The sequence below is a fragment of the Strigops habroptila genome, chromosome 5 (genome assembly GCF_004027225.2).
Source record: "Strigops habroptila isolate Jane chromosome 5, bStrHab1.2.pri, whole genome shotgun sequence".
Lineage (NCBI taxonomy): Eukaryota > Metazoa > Chordata > Aves > Psittaciformes > Psittacidae > Strigops > Strigops habroptila.
This window is the reverse complement of record NC_044281.2, coordinates 1,661,663-1,672,969: the sequence shown is the minus strand read 5'-3', so window position 1 is coordinate 1,672,969 and position 11,307 is coordinate 1,661,663. Positions and strand designations below refer to the sequence as shown.

Here is an 11,307-nt window from a genome sequence, read left to right as displayed (position 1 = left end):
TTACACAACCCACAGCTCTCATTCTAATGAATTTGATTGCATGTTTTCAATTCTCCTAAGGAAAATAGCATTTCACAATGAAGAATGGGGTCTTTAAAGACAGTAGGTATACACAAGTTTGTTCTCCCAGGTCACGTGGCTTTAAGATTTGTGCCTCCATAATTAATAACAGCCTGTAACTTTTCATGGTTGTATGCCTGATCTCATTATGCACTTGCCAATTTATTCTCTTTTCTGACAATGAAAGTACTTCCACAGAGGTCTGTGTACTTCAAAAGCTCTTGGTGACATAGATCTCAATTTCCTTTTTCCCAGATACTGTAATTTTCAGTGAAGGTAGTATTTAGTTCCTTCCTTCTATCATGTATGGTTTATGTTCATCTTTTTCTGTCCATCTTTAACTGCAATTGCTCAGTTTTAGCAATGGGCAAGACAGTTCAGTGTCATAGACACAAGCCAAAACAAATATATGAGGAACATCTCCTTGAGAGCCATCCTGATGAACCTGTTCTCTGCGTTGCTGAGGAATGTGAAGATGCTGATCTTGTGAAGTGCTTAAATAACAGTTTCTTCTTGACCTAAGAAGGCCTATCCCAGCTTCATGCCACAATCATGCTTCAGTGATCCCATTTTGACTGCTGAGTTGTCTGGTGGTAAAGTGTCCCACCTAGGTGCACTTCTGGTACATGGTCAGGTTCTTAAATGAGAGTTATGAGAACTCTTTTTGGAGAGATTTTAGAAAGGAGAAATGTATAAGGACCCTTTCCAGAGAGATTCCAGTGGGAAAATAATGAGATGGATCTTCTCATTAAAGTAGCTTTTTCATGTGAATGACGTACAAAAGTACTGATCACTTTTCCTGACAGAAATGATTGCACTCTGATAATGGATTGAAGGATAGAGAAACAGAATTTAGGGGAGAAAGGCTATTAGAGAGAGTTAGAGCAATCTGGTTTGTTGTTTGCTGTGTTCAAAACCTGTGGGTTGAAAAGTGAAATTCCAGTATCCTCTGAGAAACACAAAGTAGATGGTGGCACACCACTCACACATACGGTAACCTTCAGTCCAGGACTAATGTGAGGTCCTTCAGATTTAATTTAGTTGACAGTCAAGCTTTTGACCTGGAACTGTGTTTTGCTGAGAGCTCAATACTCTGTGGAGTGGGGCAGAAATGGTTTGGTTTTGTTGTTTGGATGTTGGTTGGGTTTTTTTTATCTATGAGAATAAAGAGTTAAATTCTTTTTTGCTTCTAAATAGAGGAAGAGATTCAGGCAACGGAGGATTACTGTGCGCTTTCAGGGATGTTTGAGGGGAAGAAAAGGAGCCACTGTGAACTATGACTTTATAAATCCTATAGGAAAGACAGAACTCCTAGATTCAAGAAACTGCTGCTATGAAGGTGAACTCTTTACTTTGTTGAAGCATCCAAGCATTTGACTGTTTACTTCACAGAACAAAGATTTTCACCTGCTGTCTCCACAGATGAAATTCTGAGCAGTTCACAGGTTTTACAGGCTCCGAGCTCTGCTCTTCCCTCATCCTGTTAAATTTATAAGGTCTGCAAACTTTCTCAAGTCCATTCCACACACTCTGAAGTTGAAGAGGGGCTTGCTCCAGTCATTCTAAATCAAACCCAGACTGTTTTCAGTTAGAAGGGAGGCACTGTTTTATGTGGGCTCATAATGCTTTCACCCACTTGATTTACTTTTTCTAATATGTAGGTTCCAAATCATCATCCACAGAAGTGCTTGTCACTGCTTAGTTACAGCTGAAATTAGGCTCCACTTAAAAACCTTTAGCAAGTGTGTTTCTGTTTGTGTGCCAGGATTTGTTCAGCCTAGAGAAGAGAAGGCTCTGGGGAGACCGTAGAGCAGCTTCCAGTGCATAAAGGGGCTAATAAGAAACCTGGAGAGGGGCTTTGGACAAGGGCCTGCAGGGACAGGACAAGGGGAGTGGCTTTAACCTGCCAGAGGGGAGACTGAGATGAGCTCTGAGGCAGAAGTTCTTCCCTGTGAGGGTGCTGAGGCGCTGGCACAGGGTGCCCAGAGAAGCTGTGGCTGCCCCATCCCTGGCAGTGTTCAAGGCCAGGTTGGACACAGGGGCTTGGAGCAACCTGCTCTAGTGGAAGGTGTCCCTGCCCGTGGCAGGGGGTTGGAACTGGATGAGCTTTAAGGTCCCTTCCAACACAAACCAGTCTGTGATTCTGTGACTGACTCATCTTGTAGAAATTTCAACTGCCTGATCTTTCACAAATTAGAATTTACTTTTTTTTTTTTGCTAGGAAATTTTCTTCTCTAGGATCTGTGAGAGGTTTCCATTTAGGAGAATTTTCGTGTCTGGTTTCTAGATTTCTGCTTAGGAGAAATCCAAATGCAATTTGATGAGTTGTTTTTCCTTAACACTGACAGTAACTGTGACTATCTCAGGGTACAGCAGTAGTTATAAAGGCCCATTTCTTGAATATTTAGCTTTCTTCTAGTGAATTGATCTTGTACCTTGGATTTTTTTTTTTTGCCTCATAACAATCATAAGTGCAAAAAACATAACAAGCCATCTAATTTAGACAGCTGTCCAAATGGTTATGCTTGCGCCCCTAAATCCTTATCATGTACAGATGAAATGCTGAAATGAAGTTCACTTGTAAATCTAAACCAATCAGTAGTTTTTCTTGTATCCTTTTGTAAAATCATGTGTTCCTTCCGGATGGTTTAGTACCCCCATGTAGCATTTTCATAGCTCTGCTATGGCTCCTGGGGGATCTTTGTGGGTTTGGGGCCCCAGCTGCCCATACAGAGCCTGCATTATCCCCTTGGTTTGACTGGGATTTATCCCCAGCTTCGTCTGAGGCTGTGTTTCCACCTAGATACCCCTGCAGAAAAGGTCATCAAGGTCTCTAATGTGAATTAACATCTGACTCAAGTAATATCTAATATATAGACCAGTGTTCAGGGGTTTGATTCCTGTGGAGCAGTATGCAGGAGAAAGGAGAGGTCTGGCGGCTTTTACTGGCATCCATCTATCTCTTTCCTATCTCATTTTCCACTTCTTTCTTTGTCGGCCTCAAATCTGGTCTCTTGCATCTCCTCTGGTCCCTCTCAGAGGCAGACACAGGGTGGCGCATGGCTGTGGTGGCTGCAGGGAGGGTGTGGAGGATGCTGCAAGTCTCAGGCAGTCTCTCTGTTTTCTCCAGGGAGATCTGGCAGGGATTCTCAGGGTCACTTAGCAGCTTGCTTTTGCACCCACACATCAGCCGTGTTTTGATTTCAGTCCTGGCAGTTAAGGTCTGAGTCCCAAGTGCTCCGCACTTGTCCGTACTAGCAGAGATCTTTCAGGGAGGTTGTTAACCCTCCCCTTTCTTCCCAGAGAGAGAAAACAAGCAAATACCAACTCAAAGAGCGGTCTCAGGTATTCTAAGTCCACATGGTTGTGTTTTAAATGAATGTTCCCAGGCAGCAGCTTATATAAACTTAAGGAGACAGTGTACCACCAGCGTGATGGATGTTCATTGGCAGCTTATGGAGGAGAAGTGCAAATGTCAGTGAGACAACAGTTTTCCTAAGTGCTGATTAGTTTTCACTCTCCTGCATAACTTGCTGACAGAAAAGCACGCACCTACCCACGTTAGAGAAATGCAGTTTACAGTATGATTAAGGTGTATTTGTAGCCACAGTTAGAAGCCGTTTGAAGAGGAATCTTGGGTGACATGGTCTAGTGTGAGGTGTCCCTGCCCATGGCAGGGGGGTTGGAACTAGATGATCTTAAGGTGCTTTCCAACTTTAACTATTCTATGATTCTAAGATTAGGCTGTCAGTTGGAAAAGTCCATAATCACTTCCGAACTTCCCAGATCTCTCACCACCCAATACAGGCATATCCAGAATAATCTTCTATGGACCTGTGTGAATTTGTAGGAAAATACCCTCACTGGGAAATGAATGATGAGTTCACAAGAGATTGTCAAGCAAACATCTTGAAACATTCTCTTCATTTGAGACCCTACATGCAGGAACTGCTCCCTGTCCCTTCAGGAGAGCAAGTCCCGGTGACGTGGGGTTTGGTAGCATGGTGCCATCCTTCTCAAAGTCCATGGCAGAAATTTTCTAGGCATGAAAATATCTCCCTGTGCCTGGCAGGACACTGGGTGTGTTATCCTTTGGGTGGTAACAGAAGAGGTTTTGGCATCACAACTTGGCCTTCCTGGTAACATTCAGGAGAGAAGAGAGCTTCGACCTGCAGTTGTGAACTTGAGCTTGGAAACAGCTCTGAACATTAAGGCCATTTTTTGGGTGCTCTTCAGTGGCCACCTTGTTTTCTGCCAGGCACAGAGCTGCAATTTCTTCCAGCCATTGGCTCTGCCAGTGCCTAACCTCTGCTGCTGCCTTTCATCTCTCTGCCCTTCCCAATGACTTCTGCACCTCCTTTTCCTCTTCCCTTCCACCTTCACTGCTCCCAAACCCGTCCTCACTCAAAAACTCCCGAAATGGTGCCCAAATGTTTGTCCCTTGCATAAAGTAGAAGTGTAGAAGATGGGAGAACAAATCTTGCTCCTGGGCAGGCCTCTGCTCTGTGAAAAACAAACGCAGACAAAACAGGAAAGAAGGAATTTTAGCTTCATTCTAGGGCAGAATCTCCACTGACTTCAAAAGATCCAGGATTTCACTGCTGGAGTTCTACTTTATTTTTCTTTCCCATGTTTCCTGCCAGTGTATCTTAAGAAGTTCATTGCTTTGTTTTGTCCACAAATCATCTGTAATCCTTCAGCTAGGGCTTCTGTATCTAGCTGACTTTATGTCTTCTTGAGCAGCACTTTGCACAGTAGGGATCACAGCTCTAGCAGGGATCTTGGGGTATAATCAGAATCCAAAATAAATGAGGGACTATATAAGCATAGCATTATCATATACTAATTCTCAGCTCATTATGGAAACTGTTACTTCAGAACAGTGGCACCTCCTTCTCCTTTGTTAATGCTCTTTAAAAATGTTTTATTAATGCAATTATCTCAATATAACTTAACAAAGTAAGACCTCTCATCAAAAAGCATTAGCAGACGGAGGAGTGTATTCAGCTGCTATCTCAGCATCTCTCAGTCCCTGAAATGCAGTGTGTCCATTCTGCCACTGGAGAAAAGGAGGCAATGAAATCAAAAAGTGATTCCCCGCCCGCAGAACCATGCCAGAAATAGAAATTAAGTGGTGCAAACTACAGCCTGACTCTGACCACTAGTTACCCAGCTTGGGAGTACAGCCTTATCAAATATGAATGAAACACTTGGGACGTTCCCTGAGCATTGGTGATGGGATGATGCTGTTAGGGGGAAGACAAGTTTGTTGCAGCCCTGGGTTGAAAGGGAAGGTGATGGGGAGAAGTGTGCAACCATCCGTTGGCTGGGGTGGTGCAGTGGCTGCTCTGAGAGCCCTTCAGCCCTGTCCAACTGTGCAGCTGCAGGTTTGGACTGTGGATGCTGTGGTTTGCATCGGCATGAGAGAACAGAGATATGGCACCTTAAATCTGAGGAGCTTCATTAGGCCACTAGAAAAACAAAGTGGGGAGAAAAGGAAGGTTCTTCAGTAAGTTTTCTCCTCTATTATAGGGGCGTTGGCTTTGCTGAATCTTGGAAAGTGCTCAAATCATGGCAAAGCTCATCATTGCAAGAACTAGCATTATTAAAACCTTTTGGTAGTACACTAAACCAGTCATCCATATCACTAGTAGTTTTTAGATAGAGCTTCACTCATGAATTCCAAGCAACCGATTACTATCCCAAGCCAGCATGGGGATTTTAATATAGGCATTTTTCTCTCCAAGATGTGTGTAGCAGATTTTTTTTCTACTATGACTCAAACTAATGGGGCTTCTTTTTTCGTTCTTCTTCTCCTTGTGTGTACTGCAATTTCACATACGGCTAGAAAATCATAATACAAAAGAAATTTCAATAACGTGCCTGTGCTTTAATAAAAGGAGCCATGAACAATGCCAGCTCTGAAGATAGTGCACAGTCATTGAAATCAGACAGGGGAAACAGAACATCAGTCAGATGGAAAAGTATGATTTATTATCTCCCTCCTGGCAAAGTTACAGTGACAATGTCTATGCAAAGGAATCTGAAATTACTGACTTACTGTATTTCTGTCATAATTTGTACCAAGAAAACATACTAAAATAGATATGCATGTCACATATTGATCTATAGCGATACCTATTTCTTAAATTATGTTATGTACTTAGCTACTGACTCTTTAACATATATATTACATTATGCACAGCTATATTATGATGATAAGGGAAAGAAGATGGGCTGTATTCAGAATTTTGCTACCAAGAATCCATGCTGTTGTTTTCCCCAGATCACAGTTATGCATGGAGGCCCCAAAAGCTCAGAGCTCAGTGGTGCCAGCTGTGCTACACACACACTGTCTCAGAGCTCCCCATTGAAATAGACGAGACCCAAAACTTGTGCATCAGCATGATTCAAAATCACCAGGAATTAAGCACAAGCTCCCATGTTTTAATTACAGTGCACTGGTGCAGGAGAGCAGTGCAGAATTTGGCCTATATGTGCAAGCCCAAGGGGTTGGTATTTTTCCAGTAAATACAACACAGGAATTAACCTGTGCCCAACATTTGTACCGCCAAAGCCGTGGCTGGCTTCAGGAAATAGCTCATCAGCTCTGCTTGCTTCCAGAATTGGGGGCTGTCCAGGGAGCTGCTGAAAGAGAGGAGGTACCTCTGCACAGCTGAGAAGAGGCTCTGTGAAGAAAATAGGATGTGTAGGACATGCAACTGTTACCGCTCCTTCCAGGAGTGGTAAAATCAAGTCTGAGGCTTTATTATTGTGCCAGACAATGCTCGGTGGGACCAAGGGGAGAAGTGGTCATCCCTTGGCTCTCCCAACCTATGTCCATCTCTGTCACCCAAGATGTTTCTGTAGGGCTGGTGGGTTTGAGGTCCACAATCAGCTTGTGATTGTGATGAATTTCAGCCACTGAAATGCTGACAGGTCATTGGCGAGAAGTTTGTTAGAAACCCATTTCCTACCAGAGCAAGGGGAAGTGCACGTGTGTGTTGCTGCTGGAATGTGCTTTATGCAGAATTGCATTCATTAAAAATGATGCTCAGTTAGCTAATTATCCTAGTTACTGGTTTTAAGAATATAATTAGATAAGCCATGTAGTGACAATGCTCAGTCTAGCTGCAAAATAAAAATACAGGTAGCATGAGGCTTCCTTACTCTTCATTCTGTGTTGCAGTTCAGAGGTAGTTCTTTGGGAATTATGATAAAATGGGTAAGCTTGGAGGAGCATTAGAGCTTGAAGCAGCTCCTCAAAGCAGGGAATCTCGCAGTCTGTTAACTGTGGTCATCCCAGGCAGGAAAACTTTCTGAGGCTTAAGCCAGTGTACTCCCTGTGTTAGTAGACTCCAGTGTATTCTCTCATCACAGATAACCTATTCAAACCTGTTCTCATTTCACATCCTTCCCAGCTTGTGCTGATAACCAAATGTGGTAACATCCCCTGAGGGACAGAAACCTCCTGGACCCCGCTGGCTTCCCTCCTGAGGGTTTAAGCAATGGGAACTGGATACAAGGGGCAGGCATAGTGCCATCTAGTAAAGAGCTGCTTTATTCTGTGGGACAGGTTCTCCATTGCTATGAACTGCTGCAGCGTCATGGATCACAAGTGGCCCATGAGGGTATTACACTGGCGTGAAGTTTGGCACCACTTAGATGCTCTTTTATGTAGTTTCCGTGGTGCTGACCTGTGATAAGAATTTGCCCAAGGGAGCTGCCATGAAGCCTAATCTGCCTTCTGGCTTTTAGGCTTCATGGCAGCTCCCTGAAAATAAAGGGAGCTGCCAGAAAATAAAAACTTAGGCTAGGCTTTCAAAAAAGTACAGATAATAGAGAATGAGAGACAAAAAGCAACCAGGAACAAGTCAGAGTTTGATGTGATGCGTTTGCCCCTCTCTCACCTCTCAACATGTACTGAAAACAGGACTGGTGTTGAAGCCCAGGAGCAAAGGAAACCAGAAGCACACCTAGCCGAGTCAGATACATGATGTTAACCCACTGGTACAACCACACCTCATTGCTAGGCAGGACAGCGCTTTGAAGCAGGGCCTGGAGACAGCAAAGGAGAAGGAGATGTATGTGTAGGTGTATTCGTGGATGCTCAGCACCCTTGAGCTCCTGTATGCTCAGCAATGTAAAGGAAAAAAGCAAGTCAGCTCCTAAATACTCCTTGGACATAGGCTCGGGTTCAGCCAACATGTCTTTCTTTGGGAGTAGATAAAGGTGAGGCAACAACAGAGCATGTTAATGGAGATCAGCAATGAGATCTTGTCTCCAGCTCCCATGCTGGAGGAAATCCTGAGCTCAGCAGAGGTGAGCAAGAGCAAAGCATCCAGGAAGGAGCTGCTCCTTTGAGGGGAAGGAGGGAGCATATTGGTGTGCCAGTAGGATGCAGGAGCTCCCACTGCAGTACCAGGGGCATGGGACTGGCTTCCCTTAGGGCACTAAAGGTGCAAAACTGTGTGAAGCGCTGAGGCAGAGTGTGATACAGCGCTGAAACCTGCAGTGTGGTGCCTGCAGCAAGAGGAGCTCATGCCTGCTTTTGACTGCCGTGACCCAGCCAGGGGTTACCCATGCACCAGGGTGATCATTCCCAGCTGCCTGAGCTGTGTAGGGACATGGAGCTTGTCTTCAGACAAAGCAGACTAACTCTAAAGATTGCCTTCAGTTCAGCCCAACAACCATCAGCAGAAGCTGCCAGCTGGGCTCACTTTCTCTATTGATATTAAAAGGAGCTTAACAAATGTGAAGCACACACAAACATTTTGTCTGTGTCCAGGCAGACAGGGCTGCTCATTGCTGCACATTGGAGCCACAGTCCCATCTGTCATATCCCTAACCTTTCAAAAGGAGTTCTGTTCCCTGTGTGCTGGGCATGTCTGAACTAGAAAACTATTGAAATAGAGTCATAAAAATTATCACCAAAGTAATAGAGAACTCCAATCCCCTCAGCCCCAGGGTAGGTGAGGTGCAACTATTGTAAGGAATAAAATGAGACATATATCAAAACAACGAGAGTTGTTCTGATGAAAGAAGTGCAATGTCATGTTGTTACAGAGAGCTCCACTGCTGCTCTCAGGAGAGAAGAGCAACCACAAGACTGCAGATACCCAGCTCCTGTGGAGAAAGGGCCAGGGCTCAGCTCAAGGTTCTCTCTCTCTCATCAGCTAATGGAGGAGTCACTCTCCAGATCCAGAAGTGGTTCCAGGAGCCTTTTAAACCCATCAAGTTGTGTGGCACATAGCAACAAATACACGAGTACAAAGCTCTTACTGCCATCACAATCCTGAATCATCAGATGTGGGCCCAGGTTACCCACAGTGAGGCACATCTGTGCTTCTCTCCCTCATCTGGCTTACTGATCTGTAGTAGCTCCGCAGGAATTTCTACAAAAGGATGGCAGGAATCATTTTGTTTCCAGGTATGGATAGGCATGGTCTAGAGCTGATGGGAGGAGAGGCATACATGACTGCGGGAGATTACAGCATCTTTATGCCTTTCCATCTCCAGAATCCAAGCCTGGTCACTGGCCTGCTGGGAAGACTCTGGTACCTGTGAAGAGGCAAGCAGCAGTTAGGGGTAACTAAAATCAAGCTTTGGTTGGAGAGCTGCAGCATCTGTAGGCTAGGAAAATAGGCAAGTCATCTTCAACCTCCTTGTGGTGGGGCTGCTTTGAGTATAGGATGGAGTCACCATTTATAGAAAAGGTTTTCAGTAATGTATTTCTGTCTCTCTCGTCCTTTCCATCAAGTGAGAGATTTGTCGTTTCATTTCAGTCTTCCATTAGCAATGTTTGTGTACATGTTGGGACCTCCCTTAGAAATATGGGATCTCAGCATACACTTGTTCTGCTTCTTGGAAGCCAGGTCCTTGTTTCAGCCGATCTGCAGGATGGTGCAAGCATTTTTCAATTTTGGGGTGGCACAGTTCATTCGTATTGCTAGTGCTCCATGTAAGTAGGATACAGCTCCAGTTTTTCACTGCAAATAAATTATCTAATGACTCGGTAGTTTTTTCCTGTTGCAAAATCATTTGCAACCTGGTGGTGTTTCCAGTGACTGCACTTGTCTATATAATCACTCACCAGATCATTTATTTGGGCAACTTTCCACCTCTGGAAAACCCAAGTCATTACAGTTCCTGTAGCATAATTGATGCTGTGTCTCCACTAGCTGGATGGATGACTTGTATTTTAAGTAAATGACAAAAATGAGTGAAATTTTTGCCCTGTGCAGATTCTTGTATTGGCACACACACATGAACATATAAAAAATAGAGCCATTTACCAAGCTTTTAACACAATTTAGATGGTTATTTATGCACTGTTAATAGCAAAGTAAGCAGCCCAGAAGAGAAGTGGGCTGATGTCAGTCTCCTCTTGAGGTGGGGCTCACTAGCTAACCTGTTCTCTGCAGTTTGACACCTGCAGAATTTCTCAGTTGAAAGCTTTCCTGAACTTCCCTGCAATCTCTTGCTAATCTGGCTGAGATCACAGGCAATTTCAGTAACAATGAAAATGATTCTAATTTTGACTCCAGGAATATCTTTGATGAATGCTATCCTGGTTTCTTTTTTATTCATCTCCCTTGGTTTATGACTTCCACTTCAGCCATAATGTGGAAACCATTTTTGCCTCCCATTTTATTCATCAGGTCCTTTTTAGCTTTCTTCCCCCTTTTGCTTCCTGCCAATAAATTCACCACCTGAAACTGTAGCTACAAAAATCATTTCCATTAGAACTGCCGTTGTCCTTAGCGTCATTAAAAGTTACAGCTAGTCTTAAGATGTAAGTGCCCAATTTGACAGACTTCACTCTACATGGCTTTGCTTTTCCCACTGTTTTCTCTGTATAGAGCAGGATGCTCTCAGTTGAGCCTGTCTGAGAGGGGAGGCTGAGTGTGATTATCCGTATGAGTGCTGGCACACAGTCTCTTGAAAACTAAAAGATGGAGAGACTGTCAGCAGTGATGGTGTTTAGCTTTCCTTCCCTTGGAGTCCAGCACTGGCAGGGGATGGGACACATCCAGTCCTTCCCGGGGACACGTAGGAAGGACACATGTGTGGATACAGCTAGTCTATCTGAATCTAAGGCAAGGTACTGGCGAGTGTGTGCAGAAGTACCAGGTTAGATCCATTGCATTCGAAACCACCTTGACATCAGTAGAGATGGAGATGATGGCATCTCATTTAAAGGAGGTGGGAGCTAAGATGCTGATGGAAGGTTTGCAGTGATATCAA

General features: G+C 44.1%; 1 protein-coding gene across 2 annotated transcripts in view; it reads left to right on the top strand.

The window, feature by feature from the left end:
• The window catches only part of VWC2L (von Willebrand factor C domain containing 2 like), a 55,140-nt gene that overhangs the window by 5,639 nt on the left and 38,194 nt on the right, over positions 1-11,307 (top strand). The window lies entirely within an intron of this gene.